Genomic DNA, 8,956 nt, shown 5'->3' on the forward strand with positions numbered 1-8,956 from the left:
GTGGGTGCTGTGGAAGGAAGAGATCAGTATGGGTGCTGGAGGAAGGGGAGGTGACTGTGGGTGCTGGGATAGTCAGTGTAGTTACTGGAGGAGGGAGTGGATGCTGGGTGTTGGGAGAGGTCGCTGTGGGCGCTGTCAATGGGAGAGATCACTGTAGGTGCTGTTTTTGGATTGGGAGGTCCCTGTGGGTGCTGCAGGGGACAGGAAGGTAGCTACTGGGGGAGGGAAAGATCACTGTGGGTGCTGGGGGAGGTATAGGTCAGTGTGGGTGCTGGGGGAGGGATAGGTCAGTGTGGGTGCTGGGGTAGGCAGGATCACTGCTAGAGCTGGGGAGGGAGAGGTCACTGTGGGTGCTAGGTGGAGGGAGAGGCCACTGTGGGTGCTAGGTGGAGGGAGAGGTCACTGTGGGTGCTAGGTGGAGGGAAAGGTCACTGTGGGTGCTGGGGGAGGGAGAGGCCACTGTAGATGCTAGGTGGAGGGAGAGGTCACTGTGGGTGCTAGGTGATGGGAGATATCACTGTAGGTACTGGGGAGGGAGAGGTCAGTATGGGTCCTAGGGGGAGGGAGAAGTCACAGTGGGTGCTAGGTGGATGGAGAGGTCACTGTGGGTGCTGGGGGAGGGAGAGGTCACTGTGGGTGCTAGGTGGAGGGAGAGGTCACTGTGGGTGCTGGGGGAGGGAGAGGTCATTGTGGATGCTAGGTGGAGGGAGAGGTAACTTTGGGTGCTAGGTGATGGGAGACATCACTGTAGGTACTGGGGAGGGAGAGGTCAGTATGGGTCCTAGGGGGAGGGAGAAGTCACTGTGGGTGCTGGGGGAGGGAGAGGTCACTGTGGATGCTAGGTGGAGGGAGAGGTCACTGTGGGTGCTAGGTGATGGGAGATATTACTGTAGGTACTGGGGAGGGAGAGGTCAGTATGGGTCCTAGGGGGAGGGATAAGTAACTGTGGGTGCTAGGTGCATGGAGAGGTCACTGTGGGTGCTGGGGAGGGAGAGGTTACTGTGGGTGCTAGGTGGAGGGAGAGGTCACTGTGGGTGCTAGATGGAGGGAAAGGTCACTGTGGGTGCTGAGTAAGACAGAGGTCACTGTGGGTGCAAGGTGGAGGTAGAGGTCACTGTGGATGCTAGGTGATGAGAGATATCCCTGTGAGTACTGGGGAGGGAGAGGTCAGTATGGGTCATAGGTGGAGGGAGAAGTCACTGTGGGTGCTAGGTGGATGGAGAGGTCACTGTGGGTGCTAGGGGAGGGAGTGGTCACTGTGGGTACTAGGTGGAGGGAGAGGTCACTATGGGTGCTGGGGGAGGTAGAGGTCAGTATGGGTCCTAGGTCGAGGGAGAGGTCAGTATGCCACACTAGGATTCCAGTTTGGGCCTCTTCACTTCAAAGTGTCCTAGGTGGGGTCGGAGCTTCCTGTGGGCGGGCGGGGCTTATCGCGGTCTGGGACGGGACTTATTTTGCGCGCTGAGAGGGGCCTTTTTAGAAGATTTTAAAAAGGGGGGTGCCTGGGCACCCAGAGCACCCCCCTCTGCACGTGCCTGGCTCATACCACATCATAACCAAAAGCTTTGGATAAAACTGAGCTCCTCATTTTCCCGCCCCGTGCTGCACCACCCCTCTTCGATATTCATATCTCAATCAACAGCACTTCCTTCCGCATTACCTCCCAAGCCCGCTGCCTGGGTGTCACCCTAGACTCTGCTCTCTCCTTCTGCCCCCACATCCAAAATGTTACCAGAGCCTGCAATTTCCACTTTCGCAACATCTCCAAAATCTGCCATTTTCTGACCCAAGACATTACCAAGCTTCTCATCCATGTCTCTGTCATCTTCTGCCTTGACTATTACAATGCCCTACTGTCTGGCCACCCTTTGAAATGCATTGCACCCCTTCAATCAGTCACAAATGCATCAGCTAGAGACTGATCCATTCTTCCCACAGCTCTCCTCTGTGAAGTCTTACACTGGCTGCCTATCTGCTTCAGGATCAGTTTTAAAGAGAACCTGAACTGAAAATAAAAAAGTCAAAATAACCATTCACAGTCATACTTACCTCCTGTGTAGTCTTCTACTCAATCTCTTTCTCCTCTCCTGCGTCCCATTTGTCCACTGTGATCAATGGATTTCTCTGTCCTCCATTTTAAAAAATGGCCATTACCCTATAACGGCTTCCTAGTCAGCACACTGTTAAACTGTAATATCACCCACTTGAGCCATAGGGAAACATGGACATTACTTTGCACATTCAGTTGTAACTGACAGCTGCTGATATATAACTGTCAGTAACTGGTATAGTTCAGTTCTGACAAAATGTTGTCAGAACTGGAAGGGACCACTGTAAGAAGAAAATGGTGAACCTCTGAGAGGAACTGTCAGTGAGGTTAGTATGTAATATTCATTTGCAGCTACATCATGTGTTTATTTTAAATAATTTTTATTGCTTCAGGTTCCCTTTAAGATTCTGTTCCTGGCCTACAAATCTGTACATAAGACCTGTCCAACCTACATCTCTAAGCTCGTCCACAGATATATACCTGCACGCCCCCTCCGATCCACCAATAATCTCCTCCTGACCGTTCCACGCATATCTCACTCCAATGCACGCCACTTCTCAAGAGCCCCCCCACTCTATGGAATGCCCTCCCACCCCACTCAGACTCACCCCTTACTTCAACACCTTCAAGCGAGCCCTCGAAACACACTTCTTAAAAATGGCCTACCCCCCTTCACACATCTACCACTATTTAACTCTTAGATTGTAAGCCTTTGGCAGGGTCTTCCAGCCCTCTTAGTGTGTCCTTCTTGATCTCGCAACCCCAGCTATGACACTCCTCCTAGGGGACTAACTTGGACTTGAATTGCTATTTATTGTCCATCGCTGCATAATATGTTGGAACTTTATAACTACAATAAATGGCACTTAACAATATTTAGTATATAATATTACAATTTATAATATAATAACACTCTACTGTATATGTACAAATATGTTCCTCTTTAAGGAACAGTATCGCAAAAAATGTAGGCAGTTAAAATCTGAACGACAGATGTCGCAAACCCGCAAACGCGAACTTGCGGAAGCCGCAATAGATTTCAATGGGCAGGCGAACTTGAAAACTACAAACACTGTTTCTGGCCACGAAAGTGATGGAAAAGATGTTTCAAGGAGTCTAACACCTGGAGGGGGGCATGGCAGAGTGGGATACACGCCAAAAGTCCCGGGGAAAATTACGGATTTGCAGAGCAGGGTTATAATCCCTAAAAGGCATAAATCACATTGCATTCCTAAATTGGAGGCATAAAGTGCTTGAAAACATCTTGCGTGTGTATACTAGAGATGGGCCGAACGGTTCGCCAGCGAACGGTTCTAGGCGAACTTTGGTGGTTCGCGTTCGCCTGGACCAGGCGAACATTTGCGGAAGTTCGATTCACCCCATAATGCACTATGAGGGTCAACTTTGACCCTCTGCATCACAGTCAGCAGGCACATTGTAGCCATTCAGGCTACACTAAGCCCTGGAGCCCCACCCCCCCTTATATAAGGCAGGCTCGCTGGCCATGACACTCACTCGTGTGCCTGCTGCAAATAGACAGACTAGGGAGAGCTGCTGCAGATTTTTTCTCCCAGGGAAAGATTAGTTAGGCTCTTGGCTTGCTCCTGGCTGATTGTTATTGCTAAAATAGCACCCCTCAACAGCTCTTTTGAGAGCTAATGTTTTCCTGATGTGTTTTTTTGTGTGTGTGTTGCTCACTGACACTGACATTATATAGCCCTATCTGTTGCAGCTGGACCTTGGTAAATGTTATTACTGTGCCAGCCAGGCCCTGCCTAACTATCTATACTGGGACACCTACCTATGCTTACCTAACCACTGGGGCACCTACTCACCTATACAGGGACACCTACCTACCTACCTATACTAGGGGACCTACCTATGCCAACCTACCTATACTGGGACTCCTACCTATGCCTAGCTAACTACTGGGACACCTACCTATGCCTACTTACCTATACTGGGTCTCCTACCTATGTCTAGCTAACTACTGAGGCACCTACCTAAGCCTACCTACCTATACTGGGTCTCCTACCTATGCCTAGCTAACTACTGGGACACCTACCTATGCCTACCTACCTATACTGGGTCTCCTACCTAAGCCTAGCTAACTACTGGGACACCTACCTATGCCTACCTACCTATACTGGGTCTCCTACCTAAGTCTAGCTAACTACTGAGGCACCTACCTATGCCTACCTACCTATACTGGGTCTCCTACCTATGCCTAGCTAACTACTGGGACACCTACCTATGCCTACCTACCTATACTGGGTCTCCTACCTATGCCTAGCTAACTACTGAGGCACCTACCTATGCCTACCTACCTATAATGGGACTCCTACCTATGCCTACCTACCTATACTGGGACTCCTACCTATGCCTACCTACATACAAGAAGATAATAAGGTTGTTGCTTCATTGTGGACAGACCAAATTTGATCAGCTGGACAGTCACTGTTGTTCTATCATTGAGCTACCACAGCCCGGCGACCATATGGGCTGGAAAACTGCCATGGCCTGCACTCTGGCCATGTTGCGCATCAGTCCAGCACGGACTTCACTACGCAAACAGCTGTTAGCGGTGCGTTACACAGTGAGTTTGGTGTGTCAGTGTGAAGCAGTACTCTAATTACACTCCCTATACACATGCAAGATGTTTTAAAGCACTTTAGGCCTGCAATTTAGCATTCGATGTGATTTCTGCCCTTAAAACGCTGCTTTGCGTCAAATCCAGATTTTCCCCCGGGACTTTGGGCATGTATCCCACTCCGCCATGCCCCCCTCCAGGTGTTAGACCCCTTGAAACATGTTTTCCATCACTTTTGTGGCCAGCATCATTTTTTCTATTTTTCAAAGTTCGCATTCCCATTGAAGTCTATTGCGGTTCGCGAACTTTTCCGCGAACCGAACCTTCCGCGAAGGTTCGCGAACAGGGTTCGCAAACCTAAAATCGGAGGTTCGGCCCATCTCTAGTGTATACATGGATCAGGTAGTGTAAGTAGTGTACTGCTTCACAAACTCACTGTGTAACGCACCGCAAACAGATGGCTGTGCTGGTGCGCACGTTGGCGAGAGTGCAGTTGATGGTGGCTTTCCAGCCCATATGGTCGGGCTGAGGTAGCTCAATGACAGAACAGTGACTGTCCAGCTAATTTGGTCTGTCCACAATGAAGCAACAACCTTATTTTCTTGGGTGTTCCTTCCAACACACTCATATAGGTCATTGCTTAATTGTGATACACAAGCCCCTTCACCGCGGCAAGGTAACGATCACGTAGGGGAATTGACACATGTACATGCCTTTTGTTTTGTTGTTGCAGCCGCAGTGCAGCCAGAAAAATTAGGCAGGCATGTACACGCACCAGAAAAATGATTATAGCGGTTGCTGCTAGCAGCGGCCTTAAAAATTCAGGAATCCACCCGGAGTCCTGGACCCTGTTGATGGTGGCGGAGAAGGCAGTCAAGCGGCCTGCAGGCAGAGATCCTATGTGGGGAATGAATTAGACTTCGGGCAGGCAGTAGCCCTCTGGGATCCATGCCTCATTCGTTTATATAAAGGTGAGGTACTGAACACTTTTTTGACCTAAGCGACTTCTCTTCTCACTGACAATGCCTCCAGCTGTGCTGAAAGTCCTTTCTGACAGGACGCTTGAGGCAGGGCAAGCCAGAAGCTGGATGGCAAATTGTAACAGCTCTGGCCACAGGTCAAACCTGCGCAAACTGGTAGTACAGGGGTTCATCGCTGCTCAGAGTGTCTATATCCACACTTGAAGAAGTCATCAGGGGAAAAAGTCTAAAATAAGTGGTATTTACCGGGGGCTTCCTCCAGCTCCAAGCTCCCAGGTCGTCCCTCGCTGCAGCTCTGCCCGCACTGCGCAGTCTGCTCCGGCCCACGTGGCGGTGATTGACAGCGCCGCTCACGCAGGCGCAGTACAGAGCGACCTGGAGGTCGTTCTGACGTCATCTCCGGGGACCGGGACGGACCTGCGGCGAACGGCTGCGGGCAGAGCTGCGGCGAGGGACGTCCTGGGAGCTTGGAGCTGGAGGAAGCCCCCAGTAAGTACCACTTATTTTAGACTTTTTCCCTTGATGACTCCTTTAAGGCCAGGTAGTTGGCTACCTGCCAGTCGAGGCGTTGATGGAAGGTGGATCTGGAGGGCCTAAGGCAAGACGTTGGACTAAAGAATGTCCGCATGTCCGACATCACCATGAGATTGATAGAGCGTCCTGTCCTTGCCTGCGTGGACATAGGAGGAGGAGGAAGATTACTGGCAGTGGCACCTTTATTCCGTTGTGACTCCCTGTCCGCCACCAGTCGATCCAACTCTCTTTTATATTGTACTTTATTAAGAACCACCACTCCTCCTCCCTTATCAGCTGGCCTTACCACAAGGCTTTTATCCTCCAACATCTCTCTAGCAATGGTTCTCTCCCTCCCCTTTCTTATTTCTGAAATCACATTGAGGTCATTGACCACCATTTTTTTTTTAATACCTCAATAGTATTATTACTTCCATCTGTGGGGTTAAAAGTAGATTTATTTCGTAAATTAGTGTGCCTGTACTCTTTTTTCACCATTTCCCTCCCTTCCCTTGTGGGTCTCCCAGCAAAATATTTTTTGAAATGCAATTTCCTCGTAAACTTATTAATATCAATATATGTGCTCAATTTATCTAGTTTCTGTATGGGTGCAAACTTTAACCCTTTATCCAATAGTGTCAACTCCTCCTGTGTTAGTGCCACCCCACTTAAGTTGTAAATACCCTCCCCTATAAGTTTCTCATCCTTTTTATTCCCCCCCCCCCCCTTGTGCCTTGTCTGGCCCTCTTGTTCCTGGATACCCCTGATATGGTGCTGGTGCTCTCTCCTCCCTCCTCCATTCCCTCTCCCTGTATCATGGATCCATGTCTAAAAAAGGCTCAATTTGTCTTTGTTGTCTAATTGGGTCAGATCTATTAGATATTGGTACATTATACTGTTGTGAATAATCATATCTCCCTTCCCTCCCAAATCCACCTCCATATCCACCATTTTGCCATGGGTTATCCCTCCCCCAGCTTGTTGTGCAAGTGCTGCATCCTTTTTGAGTTCTGGTAATTTGGTAACATCTCCGCCACTTTGTGCTTATACTGAAAGTCTAGTAGCGTTGCCACTCAGTACAGATCATTCCCCTTGAGTTTTTTTATACGGGGGTCCCTCAACAGGCTGGACAGCATGAAAGACCTTATCTGCACAAAGTCGGATGCCGACCTACTAGCCATCTCGTCTTGCTCTTCCTCAGTGATGTCAGGTAAGTTCTCCTCCTCCCCCTAGCCACAAACAATACTACAGGAAAGTTTTGCAGCACAAAGCCACCTTCCTCCTCTGACTCCTCTTCTCCAGATGACTCCTCCTCCCCCCTCCTCTGTGATGCCGCAGGTGTTGATGATGCCGCAGGTGATGTTTCCAACAACTCTCCCTCCTCTTCCTGTTCATGCTCCTCGACAGCTTGATCCACCACTCTACGCACGGCACGCTCCAGGAAGAAAGCATATGGGATCATGTCGCTGATGGCGCCTTCGCTGCGACTCACCAGGTTTGTCACCTCCTCAAACGGACGCATGAGCCTGCAGGCATTATGCATGCGTGTCCAGTACTTCGGCCAAAAAATGCCCAGCCCCCCAGAGCATGAACTTTCACTGTAGCTGTACAGATACTCGTTGACGTCTTTCTCCTGTTGTAGCAGGCGGTCAAACATGAGGAGCGTTGAATTCCAGCGAGTCGGGCTATCGCAAATCAAGCGCCTCACCGACAAGTTGTTTCTCTGCTGAATATCGGCCAAGCGCGGCAGTGTAGGAACACCTGAAATGCCCACACATCTTCCTGGACTGCTTCAGGACCTCATGTAAGCCTGGGTACTTACACACAAATCTTTGGATTATAAGATTCAGCACATGTGCCATGCAGGGTACATGTGTCAACTTTCCCAAACTCAAAGCCGACACGAGATTGCTGCCGTTGTCACACACCACGTTGCTGATCTCCAGTTGGTGCGGGGTCAGCCACTGAACCACCTGTTTGTTCAGAGCAGCCAGGAGAACTGCTCCAGTGTGACTCTGGGCTTTGAGGCAAGACATGTCCAAGATGGCGTAACAACATCGTACCTGGCATGCAGCATAGGCCCTGGGGAGCTGGGGGTGTGTAGTTGTAGAGGAGATCTCAGCACCAGTAAAGTGGCACTGCTACTCAGCCGAGGACGACAGCGAAGAGGATGTAGCAGGAGGAGGAGAAGGAGAGGAGGTGGCAGCAGGCCTGCCTGCAAGCCGTGGAGGTGTCACAAATAGGTCTGCTGCAAAGGCACGTACTCCCTGCTTTTCAGCGGTCACCAGGTTGACCCAATGTGCCGTATAAGTAATGTACCTGCCCTGACCGTGCTTTGCAGACCAGGCATCCATGATCAGGTAGACCCTTGGCCCAACGCTGTGTGCCAGAGATGACACCACTTGCCTTTCAACATCACGGTACAGTTTGGGTATCACCTTTTTTGAAAAATTGCGGCTTGGTATCTTCCACTGCGGTGTCCCAATCGCCACAAATTTTCAGAAGGCCTCAGAGTCCACTAGCTGGTATGGTGACAGCTGGCGAGCTAACAGTTCCGCCAAGCCAGCTGTCAGACGCCAGGCCAGGGGGTGACTGGCAGACATTGGCTTCTTCCGCTCAAAGATTTCCTTAACAGACACCTGGCTGCTGTGGGCAGAGGAGCAGGAACCGCTCAAGGTGATAGGCAGAGTGGAGGAGGGTGGCTGTGGAGGTGCAAGGGATAAAGCGGCTGAAGATGCTGCACCTGAAGGATGAAGAGGAGGTGGAGGGTGGCTTTGCGTTTGTGTGCTGCTTTTCCTCAGGTGGTCATCCCATTGCTTGATC

The sequence above is a fragment of the Hyperolius riggenbachi genome, chromosome 2, assembly GCF_040937935.1.
Source record: "Hyperolius riggenbachi isolate aHypRig1 chromosome 2, aHypRig1.pri, whole genome shotgun sequence".
Lineage (NCBI taxonomy): Eukaryota > Metazoa > Chordata > Amphibia > Anura > Hyperoliidae > Hyperolius > Hyperolius riggenbachi.